The following is a 14,381-nucleotide window of genomic DNA, read 5'->3' as shown; positions in this document are numbered from 1 at the left end:
CAGGTAAATGCTATTTTTCTTGACTTCCGGAAGGCGTTCGATACAGTTCCGCACTGTCGCCTGATAAACAAAGTAAGAGCCTACGGAATATCAGACCAGCTGTGTGGCTGGATTGAAGAGTTTTTAGCAAACAGAACACAGCATGTTGTTATCAACGGAGAGACGTCTACAGACATTAAAGTAACGTCTGGCGTGCCACAGGGGAGTGTTATGGGACCATTGCTTTTCACAATATATATAAATGACCTAGTAGATAGTGTCGGAAGTTCCATGCGGCTTTTCGCGGATGATGTTGTAGTATACAGAGAAGTTGCAGCATTAGAAAATTGTAGCGAAATGCAGGAAGATCTGCAGCGGATAGGCACTTGGTGCAGTGAGTGGCAACTGACCCTTAACATAGACAAATGTAATGTATTGCGAATACATAGAAAGAAGGATCCTTTATTGTATGATTATATGATAGCGGAACAAACACTGGTAGCAGTTACTTCTGTAAAATATCTGGGAGTATGCGTGCGGAACGATTTGAAGTGGAATGATCATATAAAATTAATTGTTGGTAAGGCGGGTACCAGGTTGAGATTCATTGGGAGAGTCCTTAGAAAATGTAGTCCATCAACAAAGGGACAGAAAGTTGGCTGAAACCAGACGTAAACAGTAACGAAATCCTAAACTCAGATTGGAATGTATACCGCAGAGACAGGCTGAACAGTGAAGGGGGAGGCGTGTTTATAGCGGTAAGAAGTGCAATAGTATCGAAGGAAATTGACGGAGATCCGAAATGTGAAATGATTTGGGTGAAGGTCGCGGTTAAAGCAGGCTCAGACATGGTAATTGGATGTCTCTATAGGCCCCCTGGCTCAGCAGCTGTTGTGGCTGAGCACCTGAAGGATAATTTGGAAAATATTTCGAGTAGATTTCCCCACCATGTTATAGTTCTGGGTGGAGATTTTAATTTGCCGGATATAGACTGGGAGACTCAGACGTTCATAACGGGTGGCAGGGACAAAGAATCCAGTGAAATTTTTTTAAGTGCTTTATCTGAAAACTACCTTGAGCAGTTAAACAGAGAACCGACTCGTGGCGATAACATATTAGACCTTCTGGTGACAAACAGACCCGAACTATTTGAAAAAGTTAACGCAGAACAGGGAATCAGTGATCATAAAGCGGTTACGGCATCGATGATTTCAGCCGTAAATAGGAATATTAAAAAGGGTAGGAAGATTTTTCTGTTTAGAAAAAGTGACAAAAAGCAGATTTCAGAGTACCTGTTGGCTCAACACAAAAGTTTTGTCTCAAGTACTGATAGTGTTGAGGATCAGTGGACAAAGTTCAAAACCATCGTACAATATGCGTTAGATGAGTATGTGCCAAGCAAGATCGTAAGAGATGGAAAAGAGCCACCGTGGTTCAACAACCGAGTTAGAAAACTGCTGCGGAAGCAAAGGGAACTTCACAGCAAACATAAACATAGCCAAAGCCTTGCAGACAAACAAAAATTACGCGAAGCGAAATGTAGTGTGAAGAGAGCTATGCGAGAGGCGTTCAATGAATTCGAAAGTAAAATTCTATGTACTGACTTGGCAGAAAATCCTAAGAAATTTTGGTCTTATGTCAAAGCGGTAGGTGGATCAAAACAAAATGTCCAGACACTCTGTGACCAAAATGGTACTGAAACAGAGGATGACAGACTAAAGGCCGAGATACTAAATGTCTTTTTCCAAAGTTGTTTCACAGAGGAAGATTGCACTGTAGTTCCTTCTCTAGATTGTCGCACAGATGACAAAATGGTAGATATCGAAATAGACGACAGAGGGATAGAGAAACAATTAAAATCGCTCAAAAGAGGAAAGGCTTCTGGACCTGATGGGATACCAGTTCAATTTTACACAGAGTACGCGAAGGAACTTGCCCCCCTTCTTGCAGCGGTGTACCGTAGGTCTCTAGAAGAGCGTAGCGTTCCAAAGGATTGGAAAAGGGCACAGGTCATCCCCGTTTTCAAGAAGGGACGTCGAACAGATGTGCAGAACTATAGACCTATATCTCTAACGTCGATCAGTTGTAGAATTTTGGAACACGTATTGTGTTCGAGTATAATGACTTTTCTGGAGACTAGAAATCTACTCTGTAGGAATCAGCATGGGTTTCGAAAAAGACGGTCATGTGAAACCCAGCTCGCGCTATTCGTCCACGAGACTCAGAGGGCCATAGACACGGGCTCACAGGTAGATGCCGTGTTTCTTGACTTCCGCAAGGCGTTCGATACAGTTCCCCACAGTCGTTTATTGAACAAAGTAAGAGCATATGGACTATCAGACCAATTGTGTGATTGGATTGAGGAGTTCCTAGATAACAGGACGCAGCATGTGATTCTCAATGGAGAGAAGTCTTCCGAAGTAAGAGTAATTTCAGGTGTGCCGCAGGGGAGTGTCATGGGACCGTTGCTATTCACAATATACATGAATGACCTGGTGGATGACATCGGAAGTTCACTGAGGCTTTTTGCAGATGATGCTGTGGTGTATCGAGAGGTTGTAACAATGGAAAATTGTACTGAAATGCAGGAGGATCTGCAGCGAATTGACGCATGGTGCAGGGAATGGCAACTGAATCTCAATGTAGACAAGTGTAATGTGCTGCGAATACACAGAAAGATAGATCCTTTATCATTTAGCTACAAAATAGCAGGTCAGCAACTGGAAGCAGTTAATACCATAAATTATCTGGGAGTACGCATTAGGAGTGATTTAAAATGGAATGATCATATAATGTTGATTGTCGGTAAAGCAGATGCCAGACTGAGATTCATTGGAAGAATCCTAAGGAAATGCAATCCGAAAACAAAGGAAGTAGGTTACAGTACGCTTGTTCGCCCACTGCTTGAATACTGCTCAGCAGTGTGGGATCCGTACCAGATAGGGTTGATACAAGACATAGAGAAGATCCAACGGAGAGAAGCGCGCTTCGTTACAGGATCATTTAGTAATCGCGAAAGCGTTACGGAGATGATAGATAAACTCCAGTGGAAGACTCTGCAGGAGAGACGCTCAGTAGCTCGGTACGGGCTTTTGTCAAAGTTTCGAGAACATACCTTCACCGAAGAGTCAAGCAGTATATTGCTCCCTCCTACGTATATCTCGCGAAGAGACCATGAGGATAAAATCAGAGAGATTAGAGCCCACACAGAGGCATACCGACAATCCTTCTTTCCACGAACAATACGAGACAGGAATAGAAGGGAGAACCGATAGAGGTACTGAAGGTACCCTCCGCCACACACCGTCAGGTGGCTTGCGGAGTATGGATGTAGATGTAGATGTAGATGTAGATGTAGGTGGCTTACAAAACACTCGTTCGACCTATACTTGAGTATTGCTCATCAGTGTGGGATCCGTACCAGATCGGGTTGACAGAGGAGATAGAGAAGATCCAAAGAAGAGCGGCGCGTTTCGTCACAGGGTTATTTGGTAACCGTGATAGCGTTACGGAGATGTTTAACAAACTCAAGTGGCAGACTCTGCAAGAGAGGCGCTCTGCATCGTGGTGTAGCTTGCTCGCCAGGTTTCGAGAGGGTGCGTTTCTGGATGAGGTATCGAATATATTGCTTTCCCCTACTTATACCTCCCGAGGAGATCACGAATGTAAAATTAGAGAGATTAGAGCGCGCACAGAGGCTTTCAGACAGTCGTTCTTCCCGCGAACCATACGCGACTGGAACAGGAAAGGGAGGTAATGACAGTGGCACGTAAAGTGCCCTCCGCCGCACACCGTTGGGTGGCTTGCGGAGTATAAATGTAGATGTAGATGTAGATGTAGAATAATATCGGGAATGTGAGGACTACAACCCTGTTTCACTCCCTTCTCAGCCACTGCTTCCCTTTCATGCCCCTCGAATCTCATAACTGCCATCTGGTTTCTGTACAAATTGTAAATAGCCTTTCCCTCCCTGTATTTTACTCCTGCCACCTTCAGAATTTGAAAGAGAGTATTTCAGTCAACATTGTCAAAAGCTTTCTCTAGGTCTACAAATGCTATAAATGTAGGTTTGCCTCCCTTAACCTATCTTCTAAGATAAGTCGTTGTGTTAGTATTACCTCGCATGTTTCTATATTTCTGTGTAATCCAAACTGATCTTCCCCGTGATCTGCTTCTACCAGTTTTTCCAATGGTCTGTAAAGAATTTATGTTAGTATTTTTCAACTGTGACTTATGACACTGATGGTTCGGTAGTTTTCACATCTGTCAGCACCTGTTTTCTTCAGAATCGGAATTGTTATATTCTTCTTGATGTCTGAGGGTATTTCGCCTGTCTCATACATCTTGCTCACTAGTTGGAAGAGTTTTGTCATGGCTAGCTCTCCCAAGGCTATCAGTAGTTCTAACAGAATGTTGTCTACTCCGGAGGATTTGTTTAGACTCAGATCTTTCAGTGCTCTGTCAAACTCTCCAAGCAGTATCATATCTCCCATCTCATCTTCATCGACGTGTTTTTCTCATTTCCATAATATTGCCCTCAAGTACATCGCCCTTAGGATCGGTTTCCATCTGAGCTCTTGATGTTCTTACTGGCGGTTCTCTTTTCTCCAAAGGTCTCTGTAATATTCCTGTAGGCGGAATCTATCTTACTCCTAGTGATATATGCTTCTACAACTTTACTTTTGTTCTCTAGCCATTCCCGCTTAGCCATTATGCACTTGTTGTCGATCTCATTTTTGAGATGTTTGTATTCCTTTTCGCCTGCTTCATATATTGCATTTCTATATTTTCTCCTTTCATCAATTGAATTCAATATACCTTGTATCACTCAAGGATTTCTACTAGCCCTCGTCTTTTTACCTATTTGATCCTCTACTGCCTTCACTATTTCATCTCTCAAAATTACCCATTCTTCTTCTACTGTATTTCTTTCCCCTGTTCTTGTCAGACGTCCCGTAATGCTTCCTCTGAAACTCTCTACAAACTCTGGTTCTCTTAGTTCATCCGCATCTCATATCCTTAATTTCTTACCTTTGCCACTGGGCTGGGAGATGTACATGGAGAAGAAAAGGAAGGTGTATGTTGTGTTCATTGATCTTGCGAAGGCTTTTGACTGTGTCAGATGGGACAGACTGATGGAAATCCTATGGAAACATGGGGTTGAGTGGAGGGATGGACGGCTAATTAGAAATTATTTTTGAACCAGAGAGCTAGAGTAAGAATAGGTGCTCCGATCAGAGAAGAAATTCAACTGGGAAGAGGTGTAAGACAAGGTTGTTGTTTATCACCAATACTGTTCAATATCTATATGGAGGAAATTATTAACGAAAGTTTTGATGCAAGGAGAGGAGTTTGTATAGGGGGTGGGAGAGTGGAGTGTATAAGATTTGCAGACGACGTGCTCGTGATGCAGAGAGAGCAAGAGAGATGGAACAAATGTTAGATGTTCTAAAAATAAAATTAGAAAAATATGGAATGAAGATTAACAAGAAGAAAACGAAAAGAATCGTAATTGGAGGAATGGGGAGAAAATGCAGTAAGAAAATAGGGGGAGAGGAAATAGAGCAAGTGAACAACTTCAATTACTTGGGAAGTATAATAATGGATGACATGTATTGCTCAACAGAAATTAGAAAAAGAATCGTAATGGCAAAAGAAGGATTCAAGAGGAAACAGAAATTACTTTGTGGACCACTAAACAAAGATCTGAGGAAAAGACTAGCCAAATGTAATATATGGAGCGTTGCATTGTATGGTGCGGAGACCTGGACTTTAAGAAAGGAAGATGAAAGAAGATTGTAGGCACTAGAGATGTGGATATGGAGAAGAATGGAGAAAGTGAAATGGCAAGACCGAGTAAGGAGTGAAGACGTATTAAGACAGTAGGAGAAGAAAGAAACATGCTGAAAGTCATCAGAAAGAGAAAACGGAACTGGACTGGATATTATTTGAGGAGGGTCTGTTTATTCAAGGAAGGAATTGAAGGAATGGTGGAGGGAAAAAGGGGAAGAGGAAAAAGAAGATATCAATTGACAAACTGCCTATTGGCTTCTGTCTCGGGTTCTTCGGCCGACGTTCATCTAATGATTTTTCTGATGTTTCGCCAGCACGAGTGGCTGGCATTGTCAAAGCTTCACTCTCCATTGTCGGTGGTGAACTGGAGCCGAGCTCGAGGCCGCAGACTATATGTACCTGGCGCGCCAACGTCCGAGGGCTTCTCCGCGGTCATTTCCGGTGCGGTTCTCCTCTAGCTACCTGCGACGGTCGTTCGCTGCAGTACGGGAAGCCAGGACCCGTTTACCTTAAGGCTTTCCTCTTTCTTGTTGAAACTGTTCGCGTGTTTTTGTATTTCTACAGCTTCTCTGAACAAGCGCGTGTGATAGTGCTTCTCTAGAGCCAGAACTTCCGTGTCGGCGCGCTAGGTACATATAGTCTGCGGCCGCGAGCTCGGCTCCAGTTCACCACCGGCAATGGAGGGTGAAGCTTTGACAATGCCAGCCACTCGTGCTGGCGAAACGTCAGAAAAATCATTAGATGAACGTCGGCCGAAGAACCCGAGACAGAAGCCAATAGGCAGTTTGTCAACAAGTGGCCACGAAAGCCTTAACAATTAAGATATCAATTGCTGGACAATATCAAAGGAGACAAATATTCAGAAATGAAAAGACTGGCTATGGACAGACTTTAGTGGAAGAGGCTTAACCCATGCCAAGACCTGCCGTAAGGCAGATTATAATACTACTACTACTACTCAGTTTTAATCTACAATTCATAATCAATAAATTGAGGTCGGAGTCCACATCTGTCCCTGGAATTGTCTTCCAGTTTAAAACAATGTTTCTAAATCTCTGTCGTATCATTATATAATCAATCTGAAACCTTCCGGTGTCTCCAGGTCTCTTCCACGAAGCTTTTTTCATGATACTTAAACCAAGTGTTAATGATGTTCACACAGTCATTTTTCAAATGGAAAACAGGCTGTTTGGACGTTGTAGCCTATTTTACACCGTATTTTAGATCTATGTGACGATGCTATGCTGAAGGTATTTATATGCTTTGACGATGCCATTACGGCTTTACCACATTAGGACATGGTGTAGAACAGATCTGAAGATGGTCATTACTGATTGAAACCGGTCATCGTCAAAGGAATTTATGTTTTGATCAAAGACTGGAATAAAACAACATTTGACAGCATTGGATCACTGTTCATATTCACGAGTATGTCGCAGCTGGTGAAGTCAGTTTTTACACTTTCAGACATAAAATCGAACTTTTTTATTCGTGTCAAAGGCATCAATCACAAGGGAATTAACATAAGTTAACAGTTATAAAACATGTAAGTAGACAATGGACATTAACGTGTAAAAGTCAAAAAGGACAATCGAACTAAAACTGTCGTTTTGGTTACACAGAACGAACATATGATTCGTCAATCTGAACGACTCAAACACCTAGATGTTCAAACAGCGGGTAAGGAATCACTGAAGCCCGTGTTCAGGATCTTGTTGAAATACTGAATGCCTCTATATTTATCATTAGAGCAACATCATGGAGATATGATAGTCCAACATGTACATTTGTCCGCTTTGTTAGTTTTCTTTCGCTTATGACATACGTCATTATACTCTAGGGTAACTCTTCTCGTTCACAAAGGGTATTTCGGGCTTAGAAATGTGCAATTCGAGCAATATGTGGCGTGACTTGACTTATTTCCTCTCGGTCTTATACAGAGCATAGTGCTTCGACGAGGCTCGGCCAGCACACTCGAATATGTGTTATCAGTTTCCAAAACTCTTGTCAGCCCCTGTTCAGGAATCCGAGAAATGCGACACTGGCCACTCAACAAATATTTCTTTAATGTCATTGTTGCTAACGACACGAACTTATTCCCAAGAATTAGCAGTTTTGACTCACTTAATAATAAGCACAAATCCAGTCTGCATTTGGATTTCACCTTTTTGACACTTGTGCAGAAGGAATACTGCACGTATGCTGCTCGATCCATTTTAAGTAAGCTACAACAACAATTAAAGTATCTGAGCAGCGAGTCTCACAGTTTCAAGTCTACACTGCTCAATTCCTCGTGGTTCTCTACTACTGTTCCTTTGGGGATTGCAGGAAAAATTTCAGCAAATTCCTATGTTATATTGTTGATTATGCTAATATATACTCAGTAGCTTGTTGCTGGAGCATACCTCTAGGATGCACAGGACAAAACCCTGGCGACTAACAGAGTGAGGAACCACCCCAAAGGATCATGCAGATTAATTTAAACAAGGATACTGTCACGCAACGGAAAATGTCCCATTTAAATGAATGATAATACGAATGACCCAATTAAACTTGAAACAAATGGGTACCATACCACTCACATAGACATATTGATGGGAGGACGGAGCTTCTCGCTATGAGTGGAAACAAATGCTCACTATCACTGCTAGATTTATTGGTTTTAGTCATGAGAATTACCCACTGTTAATCATAAACTGCCACTGAAAAGCGGTCAAATGATAACGCTGAAGTATAACCTTGTCACATGTTGATAGGGAGCATAGAACACAGTTACGTTAGTACTTCTCAGTCACGATCAGTAACTGCTGAAGTTATTAATTAGATGTTGAAATCACATGGAAAGATACGAGCAATCGCCGTAAGATTTTCAGAAATGCGCACTGAGGGCAACAGGCTGGATGCGTGACTTTAAGATCGCATACTTGGCTTCTGAAGTGAGCGTCTAAATAATGCTGGCCGATCCGGCGAAGGTTCATCTTACGAAAGCGGGAAGCACACGGAGCGCGAATAAGACAGCTGACGGTAACTGCTTCTGTAGGTTGTGATTTCCGCCCTCTCTTTGCACTCATTGTTGATGCTTACGTACAGACATCCTTCCAGCGGCAGCAAGTCTCACCTGTCATCTTTCCTGTCCTAATCTCAAGTGTTTACCCTACGAAATCTCTGAGGCGAAATGTTTACTCTACAACAGCGTGTAAAGAATTTTGTTCACCAAGAGCCATGTGACTCGGCTATCTAGCTGCTAGAACTGAAAAAACGCTGCGAATGAGCGTGGAGATTCCGAGTTCCAGAGAATGAAAAATATGTAACAGCGTTAAACAATTTCCTACATTTCTGTATCTCATTATACTTCATCCAATCGCTCATAGGTGGGCAGCTGGAACTAGCGGACTTCTTCCTTTCCAACACACGATTCTAAAAATACTGAACGAAAAACAATGCATGTAGGCACTAGGCACAACATGAAAGGGCGGACTCTCCTGAAAATGACAGTATGATCCAATCAGAATGCAATATTCTGAAAGTTTAAACCGAGCATTACTCTGGGGCATTGTAACGAACATACACTACTGGCCATTAAAATTGCTACACCACGAAGATGACGTGTTACAGACGCGAAATTTAACCGGCAGGAAGAAGATGCTGTGGTATGCAAATGATTGGCTTTTCAGAGCTTTCACCCAAGGTTGGCACTGGTGGCGACACCTACAACGTGCTGACATGAGGAAAGTTTCCAACCTATTTCTCATACACAAACAGCAGTTGACCAGCGTTGCCTGGTGAAACGTTGTTGCGATGCCTCGTGTAAGGAGTAGAAATGCGTACCAACACGTTTCCGACTTTGATAAAGGTCGGATTGTAGCCTATCGCGATTGTAGTTTATCGTATCGCGACATTTCTGCTCGCTTTGGTCGAGATCCAATGACTGTTAGCAGAATATTAAATCGGTGGTTTCAGGAGGGTAATACGGAACGCCGTGCTGGATCCCAACGGCCTCGTATCGCTAGCAGTCGAGATGACAGGCATCTTATCCGCATGGCTGTAACGGATCGTGCAGCCACGTCTCGATCCCTGAGTGAACATATGGGGACGTTTGCAAGACAACAACCATATGCACGAGCAGTTCGACTACGTTCGCAGCAGCATGGACTATCAGCTCGGAGACCATGGCTGCGGTTACCCTTGACACTGCATCACCGACAGGAGCGCCTGCAGTGGTGTACTCAACGACGAACCTGGGTGCACGAATGTCAAAACGTCATTTTTTCGGATGAATCCAGGTTCTGTTTACAGCATCATGATGGTCGCATCCGTGTTTGGCGACAACGCGGTGAACACACATTGGAAGTGTGTATTCGTCATCGCCATACTGGCGTGTCACCCGGCGTGATGGTATGGGGTGCCATTGGTTACACGTCTCGGTCACCTCATGTTCGCATTGACGGTACTTTGAACAGTGGACGTTACATTTAAGATGCGTTACGACCCGTGGCTCTACCCTTCATTCGATACATGCGAAACCCTAAATTTCAGCAGGATAATGCACGACCGCATGTTGCAGGTCCTGTACGAGCCTTTCTGGATACAGAAAATGTTCGACTGTTGCTCTGGCCAGCACATTCTCCAGATCTCTGACCAATTGAAAACGTCTGGTCAATGGTGGCCGAGCAACTGGCTCGTCACAATACGCCAGTCGCTACTGTTGATGAACTGTGGTGTCGTGTTGAAGCTGCATGGGCAGCTGTACCTGTACACGCCATCCAAGCTCTGTTTGACTCAATGCCCATGCGTATCAAGGCCGATATTACTGCGAGAGGTGGTTGTTCTGGGTACTGATTTCTCGGGATGTATGCATCCAAATTGCGTGAAAATGTAATCACATGTCAGTTCTAGTATAATATATTTGTCCAATGAATACCCGTTTATCATGTGCATTTCTTCTTGGTGTAGCAATTTTAATGGCCAGTAGTGTAGATACGCTTTGAGAGAAGCCAAACCTGCCTAGAGATCGCTTATCTGGGTAAAAGGCTTTTGCAAAGAATTCCATGCTTCCTTCGACAGCACAGTGCACGTTCTACTAACCTGGATAGCGAGCTGGGGAAACGACAAACCAGGATCGCTCCTTTAGTCTGGTGCCTGCCCAGAGCACAAATTTTGTAGCGGCAAATTCCTCTTAAAAGAACCCTTATCTCGCACATCCAACGAGTAAGCTTTCAGCTCTTCGCAACCTCCAGCAAGTGCATAGGAAACACAGAACAAGAAACACTGAAACGAAAAACAGCCACTGGCAATGCTAATCCAGATCTGCAATTACAGAGCAGTGTAACAGACGATTACTTGATTAGGGTCGGCGCTCAGTTCGCCGAAGTGGCGTCGAATCGAAAGACTTGCACCCGGCGAACGGTCTACCCGACGGGAGGCCCTAGTCACACAGCATTTACATTTTACTTGATTAAGGGAATTTGCATATCATCCTCTAAAATACGTTAAGTGGACGGTTTCAGAGAAATATGGCGACATTAGAATGGGATATGTGTAAATTTTACTTTATTATTAATTTTTCGTATGTTAATTTCAGGTACTGACTCATTCCATGATAGTAGAGATTTTCTCATCAGTTTGGTCCTAATGGAAAGAGATGTGTAAAAATAAAAATCAAAAATAAAAAAAAATCATGACAGTACATGGCTGTGTACGGATAATATTACTCGGGATTTTTTAAAATTAAAAACAAGATGGAAGTCTAGAAAGAAATTATCACTCTACAGCGGAGTGTGCGCTGATATGAAACTTACTGGCAGATTAAAACTGTGTGCCGGACCGAGACTCGAACTCGGAACCCTTTTCAAAGGCAAAGATCCCGAGTTCGAGTCTCGGTTTGGCACACAGTTTTAATCTGCCAGGAAGTTTCATATCAGCGCACACTCTACTGTAGAGTGAAATTCTAGAAACATCCCCCAGGCTGTGGCTAAGCCATGTCTCCGCAATATCCTTTATTCCAGGAGTGCTAGTTCTGCAAGGTTCGCAGGAGAGCTTCTGTGAAGTTTGGAAGGTAGGAGACGAGGTACTGGGCGAATTAAAAGGTGTGAGGAGGAGGCGTGAGTCGTGCTTGGGTAGCTCAGTTGGTAGAGCATTTGCCCGCGAAAGGCAAAGGTCCCGAGTTCGAGTCTCGGTCCGGCACACAGTTTTAATCTCCCAGGAAGTTTCAAGATGGAAGTCGTTCCCTAACCGCCGAACACAGCAGACGTAGCTCCGTGCGACTTTGCCTCTTTCCCAAGATGAAACTCAAGTTAATAAGGGAAGATCTGATACAGTGAAACACATTCAAGCGGAATCGAAAAGGCTACTAAACATTGCGAGAAACACAGGCTTCCAGAATTAAATTCAGAAGTGGCAGAAGCGATGGGATCGACTTTCTGGCTCACAAGGGGACTACTTTGAAGGTGATGGTGCAGAATGAGATCCAGATAAGATGCAATGATTTTAATGAATATATTGCAGGGACTCTCGGATCCAACGTCATATCAGAGTCTTTCATACAAGGCCGTCTTTAAACTCGGGCAGATAGCGGCAACAGAGGCCCTGAGCACCTGGGAGCAATTAAAATTCCTGTCGGGAACAGCGAGTGCGTATCAAAGGGCTGCCCTGCCGTTCTTGCGACGACAGAGCACAGCCTGCGGCGGAAGCGCGTCCCACTTTAAATTAATCCGCGCACCGCTCATTACGGAGCGGCCGGACACGCGCTGCGACTAATGAGATTCTGTGCGGCTTTTCTGGGCGCACGAAACGCGTGTTCCTCAAGACCTTTCATGTTAGCTCTCTCATTCATCTCGCATTCGTAATGCGCTAAGCGGGTCTGTAAGTATGAAATTTCCATCCGGCGTCGCGGCAGAGCAGAACAGGCCAAAACTACGATGCAAGCGTCTACCAAAACAGAGGTCCTTCCATTACTTATATATAATTCTGGTATATACATGTGGGAGAAAATGAAGTAACGAGTCCAACTAGTGCTACGTACACTGAGGTGACAAGGACTCATGGATACCTCCAGATATCGTGTCGGACCTCCTTTTGCCCGGGGCAGACCAGCAACTCGACGTGGCATGGACTCAACAAATCGTTGGAAGTCCCTCGTAGAAATAATGAGCCATGCTGCCTCTGTAGTCATCTGTAGCTGCGAAAGCATCACCGGTGCAGGATTTTGTGCACGGACTGACCTCTCGATTATGTCCCATAATGTTGGATGTCGAGTGATCTGCGTAACCAAATCATTCGCTCTAATTGCCCAGAATTTTCTTGAACCATTCGTGAACAATTGTGGTCCTGTGACACGGCGCATTGTCATCCACAAAAATTCCATCGTTGAATGGCTGTGAATGGTTTCCAAGTAGCCGAATATAACCATTTCCAGACAATCATCGTGTTGGACCAGAGATCCCAGTTCATTCGATGTAAATACAGCCCACACCATTACGGAGCTACCACGAGCTTGCGCAGTGCCTCGTCGACGACTTGGGTCCATGACTTTCAAGGGTCTGCGCCACACTCATATCATCAACAAAAATAAACTTTCCGAGGAAACCTTCATCTTCATCCAAGTGATGTAACACCGCACGAGAGTCCTAACACCCAATCCTCCCACATTTCCTTCAAATCCTTGCACCCATGAAAATTTGTACAGTTTGAGATGCAGCCGTTTTTTTTTAACACACACCAGACAGTCGTATGCCGGATGGCAGATCTCGAGAAACGCGTCAGGCTGATTTTGAAGGACTGTTCACAAAGCTTTGTCTTACTTGCTCTCTGACATCGTCAGACGCATAGGAACGACATGAGAGTTTGTTATGTCTTAACAAACATCAAGCTTCAATAAAACAATTGCGCTAATCTTAAGTCATAGGCCTACTGGGTGGATCTTTTCCATACTCTATACGAAAATTTCGAAGCAAAGATGTCGAAGACTTGGACTCATCGAACCAAAATGGTTAAAATGGCTCTAAGCACCAATGGACTGAACATCTGATGTCATCAGTCCCCTAGACTTAGAACTACTTAAACCTAACTAACCTAAGGGCATCACACACTTCCATGCCCGAGGCAGGATTCGAACCTGCCACCGTAGCAGCAGCGCGGTTCCCGACTGAAGCGCCTAGAACCGCTCAGTCATAGCGGCCGGCTTCGTCGAACAAAAACGCACAGCGAGCACACTCGGCATATGTAAAGGCTGCACCTGTCGCTAGTGCTTGCAGTGGTGCGATGTTGTACTAACTTACAATGTAAGTTAGAACTTGATCTACTTTCCTTAAAGATAACACCAAGACTAAGTATGTAAGTCGTATGAATAAGTTTGTACGAATTTTCGAAGTTGTAAAGTCCTTTTTGATTCACCCTGGATATTTTCGTTTATTTAGTCGCATATGTTGACTGATATTGTGTTTCACTGGCAGTTATATGTTATCAGTCAGCAGCTCGGGTAGAGCCATAGCGACTGTGCACTATATGTCGAAATGCTCCACTTCCTCACAAACAGCAAAGGTTTCAATTTGAAACACCAGGAAATTTTACTTATTGAGCATGTGTAAGTAGTAGGGGGCAGGTATTCTTAA

The 14,381-nt window shown here is 43.7% G+C and overlaps 1 non-coding gene across 1 annotated transcript; it reads left to right on the top strand.

Annotated features, from left to right (window-relative positions):
• The first annotated feature begins 11,881 nt into the window (after positions 1-11,881).
• On the top strand, positions 11,882-11,956 carry Trnas-cga (transfer RNA serine (anticodon CGA)). The gene has a single exon. It is a non-coding gene; the product is annotated as a tRNA-Ser (tRNA).
• The last annotated feature ends 2,425 nt before the right edge of the window (positions 11,957-14,381 follow it).

This window comes from Schistocerca cancellata, chromosome 1 (assembly GCF_023864275.1).
Source record: "Schistocerca cancellata isolate TAMUIC-IGC-003103 chromosome 1, iqSchCanc2.1, whole genome shotgun sequence".
NCBI lineage: Eukaryota > Metazoa > Arthropoda > Insecta > Orthoptera > Acrididae > Schistocerca > Schistocerca cancellata.
The sequence above is the reverse complement of the archived record's forward strand: the minus strand, read 5'-3'. Positions and strand labels throughout refer to the sequence as shown.